A 24,181-nucleotide genomic window follows, 5' to 3' on the forward strand; every position below is an offset into this window, starting at 1 on the left:
GTGAGTGTTGAGATGACGGCTGATAGAAGAGAATGGAAGAGAAAAATTAGTGCCGACCCCACCTAGTGGCATAAGGTGGAGAAAAAGAAGAGAATAAAATAGGGTAACTTTTTTGGTTGTTTTTTTTTTACAATTATTTTATTTATTTATATAATTATGAACTGTAGACGAAGGAGCTTTATTGGAATTTTTAAAAAATCTTTTAAAAACAGTTTTCTGCTATTATCATTTACTGCAATTGATATACTTATTACATCGCTGCATTACTATTTGTGTATGAACATACGGAAGAAAGTAAAGAAGAAAAATATTTTTTCGTAAAACATAAAAAATATTTAAATGTCCGCACAGTCAAAGTAAAGTTTGTAAATAAAAAGTTAACAAGTTTATTCTTTCAAGCTCGGAGCGAAGCCGGCGAATGAAATGTGCCGACAAAAACAAGCTGTTCACAGAATCTTACAAAAAGGGGTATCCAATTAGATTGAAGACCAGCAAAGTAAAGAAAAAATTGTAAAACTTATTTCGCAATGATTAACGTTGGTTCAAATAGCTTTTATTTTTTAAAAAGCGTATAGTTTATTGGTCTTATTACAGTGTGGTTGATATAGTGGGCATTTAGATTTACTACATTTCCGTAAATTTTAATCTTTAAATAAATTCTTCTTAAATTTTTCACTCACATTTTAAGAATTTTGATTATTCTCAATTTAATAGTACTTGATCATTTACTAATTCGTTCTTCCTTAATTCATTAGATTAACCTGTATTCCATTAAAGTTGTTGTTATCAACAGCTTAATGCTACACTAGTTAACATTAAAAAAAAAACATAATTTTGGCATAATTATTATTCATTTATTATTAAGGTGCCCTGTACTTTGGGAACCAGAGACTGATATACATAATGATATACGTTTAAATATATAGAAGTATATGTATGTATATATATACATTTGCATAAATTTTCTGATTCCAAGCCAAACTATGATTCTAATCAACCTTCAGATGACGCTTATTGATAAAACCCGTATACCAAGATATTTAAATAGACTGGATACCTACAAAAAAATAATAAGTCTATTCGTAGCTGGATATGTCATGAGAGGTATTTCTTTAAACGATCTATGTGAATACTTGCTTGAAATAATCGCATGACACAGAGTTAAATATTTTGCACTTTTTTCTTTGGACTGGAGTTCGACTCTCCTACGATATTTCCGCGCCGAGTACTAATTTTTTTTATGTTTGAAAGGTTACTGGAGGCCTTTTCAGTTTCACCACGACCGGTGGGCAAGCAAAGGCTCAGCCTGTAGGGGCTGGATTTGCTAATAGCTTCCCGAGCGCCTCCAAAGGAGACCTAACAACTCAAGAGCAGCTGCTTCGCGAATGGATCTATTACCGGTTGGGAATCGCGACCCGCTGAGAAGATCCGGAGAGAAAGTCAGCGAGCTGATGTTTAGGTTAGGCTGCACGTCGAACTCTTTGTCGAGTTCGACGAGTATGGCTACCGAGGTCCCTAAGCCTTCTTCTAGTGTTAGAGCTAGTCTAGTGTCAGAGCTAGCACTAGCCACTGCACCAACGAGTCTATAGTAATTAAAAAAAAACTTGATTTTTTTTTTTTTTTTGGCCGGATGCCGAACCTCCTACGTGGTATGTGGGACTTGACGATCTCCTGATATTGGGAGCAGACCGCAGGCCGAAGGAGTTTTAGGGCCCTACCGCACTAAACGACTCCCCTGCATTCTTACACCCGACGTCCGATCTCCGTCGGGGGTTAGAACCCGGTCAGAGTAGGGGTGTTCCCGCAGTCAACACTACAATCAGACTCGCGGCGCCACACCGAGGTCGCCCGACCGACGGGTCGTCGAGGCCATAGTCGACGACCAACGAGGCCGGTTTCCGCGATACCAAACTTGACCTGCCTCAATGTGATATGAACTCCGGTCACTTCATAGCACAAAATAAACCATAGTCTGTCTATTTACACTAATAAAAAATAATTTATCAACTTTAATTATTTCTTCTGACTAACTATGAAGCCAGTTTGTCCGTGACCACGAAAACTGCAAGTGTTGGACTTGTCGGAAATAATACAATGACAATAAGAAAGGCTATATTAAATCGTAAAAGCGGTTTTAATTATGTTCACGTCTAGCAAAAACCGATGAAAATATTGTGTTTAACCATCGTCAAGTCTTTTTAAAGATAAAACATACGTTGCGAATTCAAATGAAGCGTACTTAGAACATATTTACAATTCTCTGACTCAACAAACACCATTTTCTATCTCACGAGCTATACGATACGATACGTGTTGTGTTCCGTGAACCGAAAATGGTTTTTGGCAGTTCTTGGCGATGACGTATCGTGAATAAGTGCGATTTATCCAAAGCACTTTCTTCATTTCGATTCATTGCATTTTATTACAGCCCACTTCTTTCGTAATGGAAAAGTTCAATAACTTCTAATCTTTAGTTGTTCAGGCCTAATTCTATCAAATTGCGTTTCGGTTTCATCTTGGACTGTCAATCAACAATACAGGATTTCTATCTCCAGCTTTGAGGCGAGTCCATTGTCTTTCTCGTAAACTGGTCTGCTCAATCAATAATATAATATACGTTCCTATCTAAGTAGTAGATCAATACTATGTGGCATGTGTTGTTGAGTTGGTAATAACATATTGTGGCGGTGAGTTAGTTCGAGTCTTAAGTGCCTTATTCACGATCCATCTTGCTGTACGTCCCGCCAAGGCCATGCACGATGCACGATGCATTTAGCGCTTTATTCACGATCCATCACGGCTGTACGTCAGCTCAAGGCCGCAATTAATAATAATTATCGACGTACGTCAAGCCTATTCATGATCCTTTTGCATCGTGCATCGTGCATGGCCTTGGCGGGACGTACAGCAAGATGGATCGTGAATAAGGCACTTTAGATTCCAGAATGTAAATGCCACTTTGAGGCGTAAGTCTAACTCAGTATGCAGAAATAGACCGACCAGAGCGCCTTTAAAATGCCCTACAAATGGTAAACTATACACTCTTATATAGTTACAAGTATATAATATAGTCGTTGGTGGCCACGAAAGCTATAAAGTATTCGAAATGTCGCAAATAATAAAATGACGATAAAGAACACAAGATTAAACGCTAAATGTAGTTTCAGTTATCTATGCATAACCATTTGTTAAATTTATTTTAATATATGTCATAGCTAAAACGTTAGACTAAAATCGCATTTGACTGCATAGAAATAAAGCAAGTTTTCGACGGAGCACGTCCATCTCAACTCGTTTATTAGTAGAGTTTGTGTGTCCGTATAATATGGCTATGTCCGTTTTGATGGATCGTTGGGGTTCCCAGACCGCTACCCACTCAAATTAGTTTCACCCAACCAGTGGGTTGAGAATGGCATGGGTACACAGGAATTGTTCCTTTTGTGTTTTTATTGTCCAACTATTTCCCGTTCTAAGTACTGGTGGTGAAGCTGTGAGTATTAGTGTCGCAGTTTCATTTATTTCACAGCAGACATTTTTTTTTTTTATTGCCTTTGTAGGCAGACGAGCATACGGCCCACCTGATAGTAAGTGGTCACCGTCGCTCATGGACATCAGCAATGCCAGGGGCAGAGCCAAGCCGCTGCCTACCATAAAAGACATTCCAGTTTGAAGTTCGGTTTGACTAATGCAACTAGAACTACTTGGCTGTGCCTCTGGCATTGCTAAGTTTACGAGCAACGGTTACCATTCACCATCAGATAGGCCGTACATTTGTCTTAGGGCGCTCCAAGAGCCACGACAGCGTGCACGGACGTCAAAAACACACTGAACTAGTCGGGGACGCGAGACCGTGTGGAGCGCTTCGTGATTTGTCGGCGCCGCTCGGAGCCGCTTCGGCAAGCCAATCGCGGCACAGTAATTTTTTCGTTTCGTTTCATCGAGTTTGAAATCATATCACAACGATTCTAGAGAAGTTTCACTTCAAAAATCTCTCAAGGGAACCAGCAGTTCCATATTGAATTGTCGACGGGTTTTAGTCACCCATAACATCAGATAAGGTGCGAACTTACCTACTTATTTATTTATTTATTATATATTATTATACTTATCTATATATTAATACGTGAAGCAAAAACATTGTATCCCTTTTTACGAAAATTGCGCGGACGGAAGAGTATGAAATTTTCCACACTTATATAGAATATAGAGAAGAAGTGCACAATGCTAATATTTTTTTTAAATAATGCATAAAATATACATTAAATCAATAAAGAAAACATTACACACACTGCATATCATATTGACGCACACACGCCTGCATACTTTTGTTCTTGACAACAGACGTCAAATTGGGAATAGATTAAATATTGTTTGTCTTTACTAATATTTTTTATAGTGTAGTCTTGGCGAAATTTGTGATTATAGAAGTATGAAATACAATCATAATAGTGTAGAAACTGACAATTTCAATCAATTATAGTCGAATTTCGACTACTGCGGGACCTCTAGTGTACTCTTAAAGTGACAGTTAAATTTATTTTTAAATCTCTTCAGTATAGTGAAGGAAATGCGAAAGTTCACTCAACACCGAGACGTGCAAACACAAAAATGAGAACCACATACATTATTGTGGCACTTTTCCGCGGCGTCTCATAATCTGAATGATTTATGAGTTCTCTAGGTCGGGTTCTTAGCGTCGTCACATCTTCCCATTCACTTCACGTGTAAAAAATATGTTTTCTCACGAAAATTCACTGCTACACTGTAATTTATTGCATGCTATATCACATTTACATACGTGCTTGCTTTTAAAACATGCGAAAGAGAGTGTCGCGTATCATAATTTTATTTTTATGGATTAAATTTTGCAGATATTGTAAAGATTTAGATAGTCTCTTCATAGAAATGAGCTAGAGCCGGAGAAAAGAATGATCGAATGATGAAATATTTATACACGAAAGAATGAATGACATAATATTGGCGTGGCACTACCATTACCTAAATTTATTGCGTAGCAAGGTTTTCAGATAATTTAGTTCACATTTCAAGGTAAGATTCGTTGTGATATCTATGGGCTCTGATAACCACTAAACGCCATGAGGGTTGTCAGGTCATCCATCTACTTATAGTTCATTAAAGGCCTAGGAAATCTATAAGTAATATAAGAAGTTATTTGTAGTATAAAAGTAGTTAAATTTTGTAACACTATTCTTTGTCTCTATTGTTAATTAATGTTATGATAATCAAAGATGAACGACGATTTATGATAGTGTTGTAAGCTTACGTAGATAGGACCAAACCTCAAAGTTTTCACCACGCGATATAAAATACATAGAAGAATAATTTTTCTCTATTAATTCAAAGTGCCATTGGGAGTAGACAAGCAAAACTATTATAGTATACATTAAGCTATATTTACATTAGCATTTATTACATTTACATTAGAAATAATATTACAACAATATTTTTTATTTGTGTCCGAAAGTTGTCGTGGCTTAAAGAATAAAACGTCCGGTGCATTCGTGTCGAGCGATGCAACGGTGTTCCAATCCCGCTACCAATTTTTCTAATGAAATACGTACTAAGCAAATGTTCACGATTGACTTCCACGGTGTAAGAATATAACATCGTGTAATAAAAATCAAACCCGCAAAATTATAATTTGCGTAATTACTGGTGGTAGGACCTCTTGTGAGTCCGCACGGGTAGGTACCAACTAACACCCCGCCTGTTTCTGCAGTGAAGCAGTAATGCGTTTCGGTTTGAAGGGTAGGGCAGCCGTTTATACTGAGACCTTAGAACTCATATCTCAAGATGCGTGGCAGCATTTACATTGCATTGTCGTCGTGACGGTTCATTGATGTGATTGCTCGACGTCTAGACTAATATAAAATAGCGCATACAAATTTCAGTATCGTGCTGTGTATTGATTGCTTTCGTAAAAAAATATAAAATGATTTTTTAAACATCGCTCCGAAGGGAGCCAGACAAACCGATTACTGTCCAACACTAAGCCCCCGCCCGCAACTCGAGGCCTATTTCCCTGGACATTGATTGGTTTAGTCGCCCGTTGAAGCTCGACGCTTTTTTCTATTTTCATTTGGAAGTCCTATTGAACGTTGGGCGCTGGACTGGAATTTCATTTGCGACAGATGGCGGCGAGTTCTTTTTATAGGAAAAACCATGCGAAATTGCGGTTAGAAATAAACCCCACTTAATTGCATTTTAGCGGTAGGCAGCGGCTTGTCTCTGCCCCTGGCATTGCTGAAGTCCATGGGCGACGGTAACCACTCACCATCAGGTGGGCCGTATGCCCGTCTGCCTACAAGGGCAATAAAAAAAAGTTTTTCGTTATTTTTATATTGCATGAATATAAATTCTTCTTGTAAAGGCTAAGCGAAAAAGGATCAGGGATGTGGAATATCATGATCTCTTTTGCGATTTGTTCCCACGACCTCTTTTGCTTTGTATCTTGATTGTTATTTTGTGTTATATATATTTTTTTAATACCCTCGTTTCCGTTTTGGTTTCTTCTCGTATTTTTATAAATTAATTCGTATTTAAATGGATTGTTTAGTTAATTAATATAAAAGATAATTAAGAAAAAACAATTCGCGCTTCTGAAATATTTAAAAAATAAACTCGTGAAGCATCAAAAAAATACCTACAGAATGTTTTCTCACTAGCTAACTAAACAACCAGTAACCCTACATGGTTATTAAACAAAGCATTTTAATTAAAATTCGTTCATTTCTCTCTAGAGATTTTTAGCTTTGAAGAGTCGAAAGTTTGAAACAGTAAAAAAGGTGAAGTATTTGTAAAGTTTCTTACTTCCGCTGTTACTTTATTTAGCTTTACCGAAAGTTCGAGTGCAGATCTCTAAGCTCGTTTCTCCGTGGAATGGTCAAGTTTCAAGAAAAGTAAATTGTAAGGATTTTTGCCTTTGCGTAACCTCAAGATTATTTTATTAATTAAATGGATGAGGCGAAAAGGTGAAGTTCAGTGGCGCATATTAGAAGAGGCCTATCTAAGAGCTTCAACAGAAAAAAAACATTTATGAACAGATTCATGATGGTACAAGGAGCCTAATCCGACGACCGCCGAATGTCACCGACTAAATCCGATTGCCGTTTCGTATGAAAACAACAACACAATTAATCTCAGTGATTGATTATTCACGATTCCTGGAGCATTCGAATGTAGTCGTAGAAACTCAATCGCCATTGCCAGAAAAACACGGCAGTAAAACAATGGATGCGAAATTTCCTTTTCGAAATAAAATTATTTGTTTGAATAGACGATAAAACGCGTGTGCCGACTATTCTTTTGCCTTTTCGAATGTACACAAACACAATTCATTGTGTTTCCTTCCGAATCACACTTTGAAGCCAGCTACCGAGCATTCGCGTGACTTTAGTAAAGTATAAGTAGTATTAACGCAGGTAGGCAGCGGCTTGGCTCTGCCCCTGGCATTGCTGAAGTCCATGGGCGACGGTAACCACTCACCATCAGGTGGGCCGTATGCTCGTCTGCCTACAAGGGCAATAAAAAAAATAAAAAATAACGCGTAAACCAAGAACAATGCACAGGAGCTATGTCAGAGATGCCTGTTACTTTATTGTTAGATCGTCCCATTATTTATGCCAAACATAAAGAAATCATATATATTTTGAAATTACTAGAAAAGATATGAACTACTCATTTTCTTTTGAAACATTTTTCAATAGTTTGACTGCAAAGGTTTTCGAAGGTATTGGCACTTCTTGTGTGAGTTTTACCTGTGTTGTTTGAAAAATATCTAAATATAAATAATTTAATTTATTTATCTATCTAATGTTATACACCACATATTAACCCAAAAAATAGTATTTACGCTAATATAGAAGACAAAAAGTACTCTCGCAATGAATTAAATTATTTTCGGTCCGAAAATGGCAACATTTGAAAACCATTTCGGTCTTATATAATGACGAAGCGTTAATCACGTTTAGCATGACTGTCTTATAATATCTCTTTCATTTACAATTAGCTTCAAACATGAACGAAAGAGATAAAAGAGTATGTATGTACCACTTTTTTAATAGCAGACCTATGAAGTAATCAGGCCAACTTTTGTCTATTATTAATAAAATGCTGTGGCTAGAAAATATCGGAAATAGTTCGTAAAATGAGAATAATAAAGGTGAAAATAAATAATAAAAGTAGTTTTCGTTACATTAGATCCTTTACTTGTTGATGGTAAATAACGAAGTCGTCCTAGCCTACAGGCTAAGACCCCTGGTTCATTCATATTGAGTAATGAGACTGAGCCGATACGTACAAGTTTTTCTAATGAGATACATACTTTACAAATGCTCATGAATGACTTCCACGGTGAAGAAGTAGCATAGTTTAATAAAAATTAAAAACGTAAAAAAGTACGTAATTACTGGTGATAGGGCGTATTGTGAGTCCGCCCGGATATACCAGGAAGATATATAAGGAAGCTTAATAGCTTATTAATTAAGTTCAGTTCCGATTGCTACGCCAGTCAGTCCGGACGCGTTTTTGCAAAAAATTGTCGCTGCCGTCGCGAACGTGTGTCTCGAGTTGTCCAACATTGTCGTTGTCGCACCGATCGCGGCATTGTTGTGCATTCTTGACGCGCTGTCGCTGGCGTCGCGACCTTGAGTTGTGAAAACAGTTTGAACTTGAGTTGTGCACTCGAAACGCCAATTCACATTATCATTCACTCATCCCATTTCATATATTAAATTCATTTATATATTCGGCGAGCAAAACAGTCTCTTTTGAGACTAAAACTCCACTGCGATCACCGCTTGTTGTGGCACTCACAACCCAGTGGGGCCCCACCCTCCAAACTCTCCACCCCAATCCTAGCTGACTGCCGTTCTCACGGCAAAGGCACTCCCCCCCTTGTAGCTGGTAAAGCGCAGGGGGTGAACTCCTACTCAGGGGACTCGCCTTTCGGCGAGTGTGCCTTAAGTCCCGGGGACGCCCCCCCCGGGCAAAACTACGATGGAAGAAAATGAGAACCCCGCGTTGTTCGAGAAATTCGTCCGAGAATACTGCCCGGACATTATGTCAAAGTTTAGGGCGTACAAAGCCAGCCTAGTAGAGGGCACCCACGCACCGATCTCCGCCGCCGCGACTATTCCTGACTCGCCGATGTCGCCCCCCACCTCCGCGCCCGCGTCGATCGCGTCATGCGCGGCATCGAGCTCCGGCTCCGACTCCGAGTCGGAGATGGAGTTCGAGTCGGCCGCCAGCCCCGAACCCGGAACCTCCGATGGGTTCAAAACCGTCAAGCGCGGAAAGAAACGCGCCCGCGCCGTGGAACCGTCCGCGGCGCCGAAACAACCCAAGGCCGCGAACGCGTCGCGGCCTAAAGTCGTGGTCTCACCCGACTCCCCTCGCCGCGCAACCCCGTCGCCGCGACCCCAACCCGCGCCCGTCCGTAAAATTCCCGCGCCGCCGCCGGTAATCTTACAAGATAAGACCGCGTGGGATCGCGTATCCCGTGCCTGTAAGGCTCAAAACGTCAACGTCATCCATGCGCGTAACATCGCGCACGGCATACAGATCAAGACGGCCTCACCGGACGATCACAGGGCGCTGACAGCCCACCTCCGAAAGGAGCGCATAAGCTTCCACACTTATGCGCTCCAGGAGGATCGCGAGCTCCGCGTAGTAATACGCGGAGTACCGAAGGAGCTCGACGTCGAGCTGGTCAAGGAGGACCTCATCGGGCAGGCGTACCCGATTGTAAGCGTGCACCGAATGCACAGCGGGCGCGACAAATTCGCGTATAATATGGTTCTCGTCGCGTTGGAACCAACCGCCGAAGGCAAACGAATTGCCTCAAGCCTCCGCACCGTTTGCGGCTTATCCGGGGTCACCGTCGAGGCCCCATATAGAAAAGGCACTCCCGGGCAGTGCCACCGCTGCCAGCTTTACGGCCACTCCGCGCGCAACTGCCACGCGCGTCCGCGGTGCGTAAAGTGCCTCGATGACCACGCGACAGCCGACTGTTCGCGGGTCAAAGAGACCGCGACCGAACCACCGAGCTGTGTGCTCTGCCAGAAGCAGGGCCACACAGCCAACTACCGCGGATGCCCCAAGGCCCCGCGGAAGCGTCTGGCCAACGCGCCATCGAAAACCGTCGGCCCAAAGACTTCGGCGCCCTGCGCGCCGTTACCTGCCTTCGTGCCGGCTTTGTATCCGCGAACAAAATTCTGATAGACGAGCAGTTTGGATTCCGCGCCAGACACTCGTGCGTCCATCAAGTGCACCGCCTCACGGAGCACATCTTACTAGGGCTGAACAGGCGGAAACCCATTCCGACAGGAGCCCTCTTCTTCGATGTAGCGAAGGCGTTCGACAAAGTCTGGCACAACGGTTTGATATACAAACTGTATAACATGGGAGTGCCAGACAGACTCGTGCTCATCATACGAGACTACTTGTCGAACCGTTCGTTCCGATATCGAGTCGAGGGAACGCGTTCCCGGCCCCGTCACGTCACAGCCGGAGTCCCGCAAGGCTCCGCCCTCTCCCCGTTACTATTCAGTTTGTATATCAATGATATACCCCGGTCTCCGGAGACCCATCTGGCGCTCTTCGCCGATGACACCGCCATCTACTACTCGTGTAGGAAGAAGGCGTTGCTTCATCGACGACTTCAGACCGCAGCTACCACCATGGGACAGTGGTTCCGGAAGTGGCGCATCGACATTAACCCCACGAAAAGCACAGCGGTGCTCTTCAAAAGGGGTCGCCCTCCGAACACCACGCTGAGCATCCCTCTCCCGACTAGGCGCGTCAACACCCCCGCCCCCGCCGTTCGCCCAATCACGATGTTCGACCAGCCCATACCGTGGGCCCCGAAGGTCAAATATTTAGGCGTCACCCTCGACAGTAGGATGACATTCCGCCCCCACATCAAGACGGTACGCGATCGTGCCGCCTTCATCCTAGGACGTCTCTACCCGATGATATGTAGGCGAAGTAAAATGTCCCTTAGAAATAAGGTGACACTCTACAAAACTTGCATACGCCCCGTCATGACCTATGCAAGTGTAGTGTTCGCTCACGCGGCCCGCATACACTTAAAATCCTTTCAAATCATTCAATCCCGTTTTTGCAGGATAGCCGTCGGAGCCCCGTGGTTCGTCAGGAATGTCGACCTCCATGACGACCTGGACTTAGAGTCCATCAGTAAGTATCTGCAGTCGGCGTCCATGCGCCACTTCGATAAAGCGGCACGACACGAGAACCCTCTCATCGTGGCCGCCGGAAACTACATTCCCGATCCTGCGGACAGAATGGAAAGCAGTCGACGTCGCCCAAAACACGTCATCTCGGATCCTCCCGATCCACTAACGGTGCTTTTAGGTACTTCAAGCACCGGTCACCGTTCTCGTCGAACCCGTCGCTTGCGACGAAGGGCTCGACGAGTAAATTAACTCTCAGACACAGCCCACTGAGTTTCTCGCCGGATCTTCTCAGTGGGTCGCGTTTCCGATCCGGTGGTAGATTCTGCGAAGCACGACTCTTGCTAGGGTTCGTGTTAGCAACATCGTCAGGTTTGAGCCCCGTGAGCTCACCTACTAAAGTTAGGGTTACGCTGACATAGCCGCTAGGGCTATCAGCTTAGGTAGGAAAAAAAAAAAAAAAAATTAATTAAACTAATATTCGTTCCATAAGGCTAGCCTAGCGTTCTAAATATAATGCTTTTTTAATATGATGAAATTGTAGGGTTGAAAATTGATAAAATGTTTAGTTTCTATCCAATAAAGTCTATTATTATAAAGTCTAATTAAGATTGTAATGTTTTTGGTAAGTGTGGATTTTTATTTATTTTTTTATTTATTAGTGCACAAAAATTGCAATCACAACAGTACATATTGACTAAAGCGTACAAGTAGTACCTAAAACTAATCTGAATTGCCACCACCCTGCTTATTTTTGCCGTGAAGTAATAATTCGTTTCGGTCTGAAGGATGAGGCAGCCGTTATATTGTCAAAATAGAGACTTCGAACTCATGTCTCAAGGTGGGTGGCGGCTTTCAACTTCATGATGTCTATGGGCTCCGGTAATTTAACATCAGGAAATCGTCCACTTATCTAAGTAATAAAAAAATACTCACCCAGAGATGAAATCAAAGGCTCAGATAGGAAGGAGGTTTACTACAGTTAATCTGTGTGCATCTACCACCATTGGAATGACGGACCAGTGAGAAGAAATGGTAACACACTCAGCGAATTTATTCTATGAGGTAAGGACCCACGTCGAACTCTTTAGCTAATACGACGGGTGAATCATAAATCAATAGGTATTTTTTCCTAACATTAATGGAAATCTCAATTTTCCAACGGCACTTTTAATTAATTTAGACAATTTGATTTGCTCACGTAAGTGATATAAGCCTTTGCAAATACTTTATTTAAGCAATATGACACAGCGTTTCGGTACTTTTTACAATCCCATAATTCCACATGTGTGATTCTCAATCTTTTAGACTACAAGCAGACCCGGCCACACGTTGCTGTGGCTAAAGTTTTTGTTTCTATATAACACGTGGCCGGCTATGTTAATACCAAACATTAACAAAGTAAGAACAATTGGATTTCACTGTATTGAGTTTACTACGAAATAAATTTCATTATACTTTAGCCTTAACAACACGTGGTGTTTATGTCATTAAATTGTAGCTTATTATGCGAAATGTTGGTAGTTTATAATACAGCACCATCCATGAGATTAATGTCTTCTTCTTCTTTGTCGTTTCCTCATTACTGAGGGTCGTGACCACCTTGGTCCAGTTTTTGCACCAGCTTCCTCCAATGTTGCCTGCATTCGGCCTGCTTAATGGCAGACAATTTTAAAATTGTCTGTAAAACTGATCTAAGGCACCATCTGTTTTAGACTTATGAAACTTACAATTAATGACAATATTCAACATAAGAAATCATTTTATTATTAATTAATAAATATTGCGACCATTAATCGAAATAAAAACCATCCTATAGCATAAGTTGGAACAAAATACATATTTAAAAAAAATAAAGTTAAAATCGATTCAATAGTTTAGGTGTTCATCGCGGACAAACAACGTGACACGTAATTTATCGTTATTAAGATTATTATTTTATTTCATCCTCTTGTATATGAATCCAAACCACCTTTAACACCACTGCAAATATTTATCTGCTGAACCATTCGCTTTTGTACTTTAAACGTAAAGATAATAAAAAAGCTTTTAACACATAAAGAAGTAATGAAATGCAAATATAATTGGCAGCCCATTTTGTTCTCGTATAAAGCTGTGTACTGTAACGAGAACAAGCGATAAAAATTGATTAAAATGCGCCATCACTACGAAACCGGGTTTATGATAAAATGAAATATTGATTTTTAATTCAGAATTTATCATGACGTGTTGTGTTAGAAAACTTTTGGTGCCCATCTATACATATAAGTCTGTTTGTAATATTGAAATAGCCTCTTTTTACTACATGCATATGAATATATAATATATACGGTACCTACATACACCAAAATAACATTTTTTACAATTTTTGTCTGTCTGTCTGTCTGTCTGTTTGTTCCAGCTAGTCTCTGGAACGGCTTGACTGATTTTGACGAGACTTTCACTGATAGGTAGCTGCTGATATAAGGAGTTTATAAAAAAAAAAACTCAGGATACTTTTTTTAGACCAGCTTCGCCCCGCGACTTCACCCGCGGTACGACAATAAACGCAGGTAACATTCCGGGACTCAGCTATCAATAATAAAATTTAATGTTTCCGAAGCGAAGCGAGGGCGGGTCGCTAGTTACTAATATAAACATTTACTGTTGAATCAAAGTTAAAACAAGGCCACACGCGAGATTCATTATTATAACCGATGCTTTGAAAGTATGTAATTTTTCGAATGTTTTCCCAATAATTACTTACATATTTATGCCAAATACTCTGCAAAATAATGTCGTTGAAATTGGAAGTAGATTCTTGAACCGGAAAGCAAACACAGTTTTTGTAGTTTTTTTTCTTCTTTTTATTGCTTAGGTGGGTGAACGAGCTCACAGCCCACCTGATGTTAAGTGGTTAATGGAGCCCATAGACATCTACAACGTAAATGTGCCAGCCACCTTGAGATATACGTTCTAAGGTCTCAGTATAGCTACAACGGGTGCCCCACCCTTCGAACCGAAACGCATTACTGCTTCACGACAGAAATAGGCAGGGCGGTTGTACCAACCCATGCGGAGTCACAAGTCCTACCACCAGTAACAAAGTGACGTGAAGTGGAGAGATCTGAAGAATACAACATCACCAGGAAGGACGCATGCGACCATTTTTCGAAAAGAAAATAAAAAGCACTAGAGGTCCCGTAGTAGTCGAAATTCGACTATAATTAATTGGAATTGTAAGTTTGTACACTATTATGATTGTATTTTATACTTTTTTAATCACAAATTTCCCCAAGACGACACTATAAAAAAATATTAACAAAGACAAACGAAATGTAATCTCAATTTGACAACAGACGTCAACAACAAAAGTTTGACAATAAATAGTATGCATGCGTGTGTGCGTCAAATACATGGTATGTAGTGTGTGTAATGTTTTCTTTATTGATTTAATGCGCCAAATACATGGTATGTAGTGTGTGTAATGTTTTCTTTATTGATTTAATGTATCTTTTATGCATTATTTAAAAAAAAAGCATTGTGCACTTCTTCTCTATATTCTCTATAAGTGTGGAAAATTTCATACTCCTCCGTCCGCGCAATTTTCGTAAAAAGGGATACAAAGTTTTTGCTTCAAGTATTAATATATAGATAATTGAATGCGAAAGTACACATTACGTTTACAAGACCATCGCGAAGAGTGTCAAGCTTAATACATTACGGTGGCACGATTACGGCTTCCATACATTTTACATCGTAAATGTTATCGTTGAATATTACGTAAATTGGTTTCCCGTACGTGAAAAGGTGCAAATGTGATTCCGTGCGTGTATTACCGCGTTTGTCATTCCCCATTTTCATTGATTTGATTTCATCATGTTTTAGAGTACGGTGAAATTGTTTTCGTTAGATATATTTTGGAATACAGATTAAATTCAAGTTTGTTGTCCTTTCTTTGGGGAATAAGTAGTTTGGTTAGGTTTGATTCTCCGAAATATACAGCGAGGAAAAAATTCGACAATTTGACTGAAATATTTGAAACTATGTATTTTGACTATGACTATTTTCTAGAAATTCTTCTATTAAGACTACTGAAAATATTACAGTCATCGCTATTACTAATACTGCTGCTACCATTACTACTATCGCAATATCTACTATTAAGAGTTATTTATTTATTTCTTAGCTTTCGTTGTTGAGAAAGCTGTATATTGCAATATTCGCAATTTCCTTAAAAACATTCTTGATAGACTGCTGTGTTTTAGTATCCATATTTTACAGTATTACGTAGTAAAAAGGCACAGATAATGAGCCGAAATCATGCGTAAATGGATCTTAATTTACCATTAGTTAACGTACGAAGTAGTAAAACCAGAAATACGTAGTATTTCCGGATTAATTAAAAGGTCCTTTATCTCATACAGAAGTCAAAAGAATCCGTGCTAAATTTGAAAGTTGAATACCATGATAATTTTGTTCTGTTGCGGTGAAATTATTTAAGGATTTTGATGTCATTGTGGCCTGAAAGGTAAGAAAGACTCTCGGTATATTCGTATCTAGCGATGCGATTATGCCCATGTTCGAATCCCCAGGATAGGTACCAATTTTTTTGATAAAATACGTACTTAAGAAATGTTCACGAATGACTTCCACGGTGAAGGAATAACATCGCGTAATAAAAATTATAATGTGCATAATTACTGGTGGTAGGACGTATTAGTATGTAGACGTAGGGGTAGGAGCCTGCACGAGTAGCTACCACCACCCTGCCTATTTCTACCGTGAACCATTAATGCGTTTCGGTTTTAAGGGTGTTGTAGCTGTTCTACTATAAAACTGAGACTTAGAACTCATGTCTCGAGATGTGTGTCGGCATTTATGCTTTTCATATCTATGGGCTCCAATTATCAATTAATAACCAGGTGAGTCGTGAGCGAGTCCACCCATCTTAGCAATAAAAAAATTCTTGTAGCAAAGCTTGGAGAAAAGCGATCAATACATTTTGCCACTGCGGTGAAATAGATTAAACGCAAATGCTCAAATTCGATGTAGAAAGTATATTGATAAGTATGCGTATAGGCCCTCGGGCGCATTTTGTAAAATTAATTTTATTCTTTGACCAATCAAGTATTTCCAATAAATTCCAAGGCAGCAAAACCCTTAATAATCCTCGGTATCCGCCCAAAGTTCTTTTCTTACAAAGTTGATTGTCTGTAAAACTGATCAGATTCAATTCCCGAACATCTGCCATTACAAAGAATCAAATTCTATTTTATTTACTTTACGTATTTAAAGGGCGGATTACTTTAGTTGTGACCGGATAATTGATTTTGTAAAATTCAATGAACCATTTAGCATCAGGTGAATTAACACATCTCAATTATCAAATTTATCCTTTGTTACTTGAAGAAGCATGTCGTGGTTACATCTAGGAAATCAGGTAATTTAATAATATTTTTAAGCCCTATAAACTTTTACGAAAAATCATTATAAAAGAAAAGAATATATTATAAATAGATAGACATATCATAATAGGTATAATAATAGTAGAGGGACAAGAGGTCGACCGAAAAATACATGGATGTAGTGTGTGAATGACGATATGAGAGAGAGAAAGGAGTGAGTACTGAGCTGACGGCTGATAGAAGAGAATGGGAGAGAAAAATTAGCTGTGCCAACCCCACCTAGTAGGATAAGGTGAAGAAAAAGAAGAAGAATATCATAATAGCTAAGTCCTGAAGCAATTTGGACTAGGACTGATATCCTGCCTAATTTATACACTATCAAATATTCAATACACTTTCTTCTCGCGCCTATATCCTCTATTATCTACAATATTCTGTTTTATCTACGCTTTGTAATCTGTTTATTTACAAAAAAAAATACTCACCTTGTTCTAACAATATATATGAGTATATTTGAACCAACTGCTACATCTCATACGGAACAACTCTTGAGAACGGCTCGCCTAATTAGGTTGGTTTCTTTTTAGGTGCGTTCGTAATGGAAGAGGCAAACTTTATTTGGAATTTACAAAAAACATATTATTCCGACAACTTGTGATAGTCGCAGCGGAGCCAGACCGGGGTTCACCATTTTATTTTATAAAAGAACATCTTCGTCATTAATAATAATGAATTATTTTCGGTTGAAGGAGATGGTAGGAAAGTTTCTTTTTAATTTCTGATAGTGATCTTGTCCACAAACAAGTTCCACCTGATGGTAATTTATCACTGTTGTTCATAGACGTTAGCAATGCCAAGGCACCGTCAAGCCGCTGCATATTCCTCAGGACCCCTTTCAAGCCTCGTTTGTAGTAGCTCCCTTGCATGTAAGAGCACCTGATGATAAGGCGTTGCCAAGGTAGCTCCAGGTTTTTATTTTTTTTATTGCTTAGATGTGTGGTCGAGCTCACAGCCCACCTGGTGTTAAGTGGTTACTGGAGCCCATAGACATCTACAACGTAAATGCGCCATACACCTTGAGATATAGTTCTAAGGTCTCAGTATAGTCACAACGGCTGCCCCACCCTTCAAACCGAAACGCATTACTGCTTCACGGCAGAAATAGGCGGGGCGGTGGAACCTATCCGTGCGGACTCACAAGAGGTCCTACAACCAGTAATTACGCAAATTACAATTTTGCGGGTTTGATTTTTATTGCACGATGTTATTCCTTCACCGTGGAAGCCAATCGTGAACATTTGTTGAGTACGTATTTCATTAGAAAAATTGGTACCCGCCAGCGAGATTCGAACACCAGTGCATCGCTCGATACGAATGCACCGGACGTCTTATCCTTTAGGCCACGACGACTTCAATCCACTGCTATGGTGCGTTATTCTATTGAGATAAATGGTAGTTGCTTGTAACCTTAGCTTAAGATTGAGAACGGTACTTCCCACAAGGTCTGAATTGTGCGTTTTATACGAAAAGTTTTTGTTCAGGAATGAGGAACCGCTTTGCTCTGTCGAGGAATCCTAAAGTTTTACAAGGATTTTAACTCCAAATAAACATCGACCCCCAAGAATTTCAATATCATGCGAAGTTTGCTTGGATACGTCTTAGAATTGTTGCGCTATAACAAACCGGTTTCTTTTCACAGAGAACGCGCCAATATACATCTTCCAGATCTTTCAATTGGTCTTCCACGTTTTAATTTACGGCTTCTATTATTAAATTTACAATCTTCTAAATTTCTTTCATTTCATTACATTTAATTTGTATAATCGTGCAGCGAGTACACCGCATGCAAACGCTATGTATCAATTTACTTAAAGCGCCATAATTTCCTTGCACTCAACCTCAACTAAGCATTCAATCCCCCTGAGTTCGGAAGCCGGGTAGGGTAATGGGGTTACCGCAGTCAACGTTGCTACCAGATAGCGCAGCTCACCCTTAGGACGCCCGGTCGACGAATCTTTACTTAAGGCACCAAACTTATCTACATGTTCTAAATTTACACAGAAAGAACTAACATTTTCAAATTCATTGAATAATGACAACAGCATAATTGATGTTTCAGCTTGCGAAACGCAAACGTCGCTGTTGTTCATTGCTAATTTATCTAATCGAATAAAATGTGATCTCGATAAATTCCTTGATTTACCTTCCCATACCTTAATTAGCATGCGGTCAGAGAAGTGACATTTTAGTGGACGAAGGTAGGATTCACGACAAAAGGATTTGGCTTTTGGGCTATTGACTTTACCCTTTCCAAAATATATATTCTCGTATGAGAATTTCAATTAATTTCACAAAGTTAAGTTTGTACAGCTTTGAGTAAATTTGTTAATAATCTTTGAAAATTTAGTTAGAATATTTCATTAAACATTAGGATTTGTATATCAACGAATTATGTATCCATCGGTACATACTTATTTTACTATAATTCATTTTATCCAATACATTTTCAAGTATAGGCCATGAACTAGAATATACATAAAGCAAAACAAGAGTAACTTTCGGGAGTAGGTGTAGTAAATAACTTTAAGAACCGATTTAATGAATAGCTATCCAACATCAAATTCAAAGAGGATTCAAAGAAAAATCGGATTTATTAAGACCAAAGATTGACGGATGCCTCTTGTCTCTGAGAGTACTTGACAAACTTAAGCCGCAAAATGAGAATTTAGTGGAAGAAACGAACTTATCGACGTCAGGCAGCGGAACGTAATGAAGTATCAGTTAATTGACGTCAGTTTTTTAGCTGTGCTTTTGTTTTGGTTAGCTCGTCATTGGAAAAAGAACAGATACCCAAGATTTTCGAATTAAAAATTTCAAAATACTGTTAGTTAGATAAATCCCATGCAACCGTTTGTAGCATATATCTATATATTTATACGTGAAGCAAAAACTTTGTATCCCTTTTTACGAAAATTGCGCGAACGGAGGAGTATGAAATTTTCCACATTTATAGAGAATATAGAAAAGAAGAGCACAATGCTTTTTTTAAAATAATGCATAAAAGATACATTAAATCATAAAGAAAACATTACACACACTACATACCATGTATTTGACGCACACACGCATGCATACTATTTCTTGTCAAACTTTTGTTCTTGACGTCTGTTGTCAAATTGAGAATAGATTAAATATTGTTTGCCTTTGTTAATATTTTTTATAGTGTAGTCTTGGCGAAATTTGTGATTATATACAATTATAATAGTGTGCAAACTTACAATTCCAATTAATTATAGTCGAATTTCGACTACTGCGGGACCTCTAGTTTATTTAATGATCTAAACGACAAGAACTGTTTCTTTTAATGAGATTTAATAATTTTCAATCTTAATGATTTACCAGCGTCAGCTGTTCTAAATAACTGAATTGAAAAGACTTAGAACATACATATTGTTCCGATTACTCAGCAAACTGAATGGAAACTCGAAACAATATGAGTTTATTGGGACGGAAGGCCGACGGTCGCTCTCGGGCTAGAGAGTTCTTTAGATGCTTAGACGTCTCAACGAATGCTTTATTGATTTTAGTATAATATATATTTGGGCTGTTTATTCTGTATTCAAAACGTTGTTGTTTAGAAAACAGATGAAAGTACAAACATTTATGTCCTTAATTTCCAAATTATTCCACCGTAATTTCTGGTGGTAGGACCTCTTGTGAGTCCGCGCGGGTAAGTACCACCGCTCTGCCTATTTCTGCCGTGAAGCACTAATGCGTTTCGGATTGAAGGGTATGGCAGCCGTTGCAACTATACTGAGATCTTAGATCTTATATCTCAAGGTGGGTGGCGCATTTACTTTGTAAATGTCTATGAGCTCCAGTAACCACTTAACACCAGGTGGGCTGTGAGCTCGCCCACCCACCTAAGAAAAAAGTAATAAAAAAAATCATTACTTTGGCTTCAAGGAGATCGCTCCAAGCCAGGGATTCTCATACTATTTTGAGTGAGAGACTTCTTTTCCAATACGAATTCATACATCAGAGCCTCATACCCCAAAATCCTTTTAAAGTTCTATCCCACGTCTCCTCCTCGCTTCGATTTCCTCATTACTGAAAGTCGTGACTCCCCGCTGCATCATTTTCTCATGTACGATTTCCATCTGCTGCGATCCTTGGCTTCGTGAAGGGCATCGTGGAACTTTATGCTCATAGAAGATTGAATTTCGTCCAATCATCTCGTGAGAGTGCGTCCTCTAGGAGGTTTGCCCTCTGCCTTGCCTGTCATCAGCTCTTCGAGATTGTGACCCTCTTTTCAAGCAATGTTTCAGTAATTAGTCCAAAGAACTCTAGTATTCTGCGTATGTATATGATGGAAAATTTGGTTTCGTTGCACGCTTATCGGCTTTAAGTTTTTATTTATTTAAAGGACAACAATCATAATTTTCTAATAAAATATTAGTTATTTTTATGACATGTTGGTATATGTTACATCGCTTATACAGTATCTTGATAGATAGACTTGATAGATAGATAGACGTCGATCCTAAAAAATAGTTTTTGTTTATAGCGTCCTTCGGGAAACCGATATTGACCACTTTGAGAATCCCTGTTCTAAGCGATAAGACGGTCAGAATTTTACTGTTTTACAAGCAAGTACTTGTAGTGTTTTAAGCCTTTTGTTTTTTGGGTCTAGAAGAAATCGCTCTACTTTAGACTACACGTGGGTAGTTGGCAAGTGGGGCATGCCAGAGTCGAACCTATTAAAAGTCCCTGTATCTGAACAACTTATGTCCCAGCCGAACAATGTCCGAAGCAGCCTGGAGGAAGGTATTGGCTTGACAGGCTACCCGAAGTCCGCCTAGACGGCACCACTGATTCGTATTCCCGGGATATCTTACTATGTCAGAAGTACGATCATCGGTCGCTCGGTAAACAATAATTCCTAAAGTATTTTATAATATAAATCTATTTTAAAAATGTCGGTCACGCTTCGGTATAACCGGCGCTAATGATATCAAAAAATACGCCGTAATTTTCTAACTCGTCTATTTTTTTTAAATAAAAACAACCGACCGTCTTCAAAAGCCATAACACTAAAAAAATGCAACTTCAGACGTAGCAACATGAAAGGTTGTGATACCTAGAGGTTCCGGTAACCAATTACCACTAAGTAGGTGTATAATGCTACTTACTTACTTGTTTAATATAAATTTACTAGCTTTTGCCCGCGAAGCCGTTCACGTGGAATAGTTACTTTGGCATAACGCTAAATTTTACCCCCACTTCATTTACGTAGAAAGTGAAAATATTTTTGAATTATAGAATGTTAAGGAGCTATTTAAACCCCTATTTTGAAACATTCTTATTGGTGCTCCACTTGTATAGGCCTTACCGTGATGTTATATAGCCTATATAGCCTTCCTCAATAAATAGGTTATCTAATACTGAAAGAATTTTTCAAATCAGACCGGTATTTCCTGAGATTAGCGCGTTCAAACAAACAAACTCTTCAGTTTTATAATATTTATATTAATTTATAAAAATAAGCACCATTACACTACTTGTTAGCACCATTACTCTAGTTCAAATCTTCCAAATAATGTTTTTTTACCTTTGTAAAATATTCATTAGGGTTTTTGGAATTTTTTATTTATTTATTTTTTATTGCTTGGATGGGTGGACGAGCTCACAGCCCACCTGGTGTTAAGTGGTTACTGGAGCCCATAGACATCCACAACGTAAATGCGCCACCCACCTTGAGATATAAGTTCTAAGGATCTCAGTATAGTTACAACGGCTGCCCCACCCTTCAAACCGAAACGCATTACTGCTTCACGGCAGAAATAGGCAGAGTGGTGGTACCTATCCGCGCGGACTCACAAGAGGTCCTACCACCAGTAAATAATATAATAATAATAACTAGAGGTCCCGCAGTAGTCGAAATTCGACTATAATTAAGTTTGTACACTATTATGATTGTATTTTATACTTCTATAATCTCAAATTTCGCCAAGGCTACTCTATAGAAACATATTAATAAAGACAAACAATATTTAATCTATTCTCAATTTGACCACAGACGTCAAGAACAAAAGTTTGACAGTAAATATAAGTAGTATGCATGCGTGTGTGCGTCAAATACATGGTATGTAGTGTGTGTAATGTTTTCTTTATTGGTTTAATGTATCTTTTATGCATTATTTAAAAAAAAATATTAGCATTGTGCACTTCTTCTCTATATTCTCTAAAGTGTGGAAAATTTCATACTCCTCCGTCCGCGCAATTTTCGTAAAAAGGGATATACAAAGTTTTTGCTTCACGTATTAATATACATATTATATACATACATACGTTTGTCGTGAACAGCGGTGTTTCGCGTTCCGAATGAGTTTTAATTTTATTCCGAGATTGCTGCTTATAAACGTTCCACGTCACATGCAGATAGTTCACGGACATTAATTTATCAGTAATGAAAATCAGTTAATTAAAAAACAGAGCGTTATAATATTTTCTGTTTAAATTTACTTTACGGAATAACACAACAGGGGCTATTAGTTCATTTAATGTTCCAGGCCAGAGGTGGGGAACCTTTTTACCATTAGAGGCCACATTTAAATTAGGCAGCAATAAGAGAGGCCGCATAAGCTGATTGACCTAAGAAAGTGACTTTTGTGAAATTATTATAGTTTTTCTATAGATTTAACAATAATATAACATAATATAAAAATATTATAAAAAAATACAATATATTTTTTTTTATTCACTAAGTTGGTGACTTATTTGGCTTTGTTTTTTGTTTGACAGTATTTGTAAAAAAAGAAAAAAGAAAAAAAAGAAAAATCACAAATGTTCTAGGCGATCAAACTGGTTCATGGGCAGCTGTGAGTTTCGACAATGGCCTTGAGACATGAGGACGAAACCTCAATAACATTGTTAACTGTATTGCGAGATAGGTATGATTTCCGTGTAACTTTAACTACGACTTAACTTACTTGCGAAAACTAAATTCGACTAAGACATATGATGGTAAGCCGTATTTTCGACATGGATAAGTATCATTATTTTGCCAATCTATGCCGCGAAGCATTCATAGGTTTCAGTTTTGAATGTTGAATTGAAATTGAATTGATAGGATTGCCGTTACGTAATACATTTGAGACATCGACCTCATGCCTGATTTTGGATGACAGTAGATACGTTGTGATAGATACCTAAAAGCTTTAGTAGCTAATTGACGGGCAGGCATAAGTTCGTTTACCCTAGTGCAATAAAAAAATAAAAAAACGTGAATTTCCTTACAATATAAACCGAACTATTTTCCGCTTCAGTACACCATTACTGTTACTATATTATAACGTAAATAAGAGTGTAGTTTGCTTTCATTTTGTATACGTCGATGCTAGTATTAAGCACGCGACTGTCTCGGACGCCGGCTTCTGTCAAAGCGACAGGTCGAAAGGAAACGTAGGGTTGACACCTAATCGATTTTCGATAATTGTTTAGAGGGTGTAAAAGATAATTACCGCATCCGAATCGGAAAGAAATAAAATTAAACCAAAACGAACTGAAAACTGTACTCAT

The 24,181-nt window shown here is 39.0% G+C and overlaps 1 protein-coding gene and 1 pseudogene across 2 annotated transcripts in view; both read right to left on the reverse strand.

Moving 5' to 3' along the window:
• The window catches only part of Ptp36E (protein tyrosine phosphatase 36E), a 146,676-nt gene that overhangs the window by 78,138 nt on the left and 44,357 nt on the right, over window positions 1–24,181 (reverse strand). The window lies entirely within an intron of this gene.
• LOC114247118 (uncharacterized) lies at window positions 8,750–10,175 on the reverse strand (annotated as a pseudogene).

This window comes from Bombyx mandarina, chromosome 19, assembly GCF_030267445.1.
Source record: "Bombyx mandarina strain Sakado chromosome 19, ASM3026744v2".
Classification (NCBI taxonomy): Eukaryota; Metazoa; Arthropoda; class Insecta; order Lepidoptera; family Bombycidae; genus Bombyx; species Bombyx mandarina.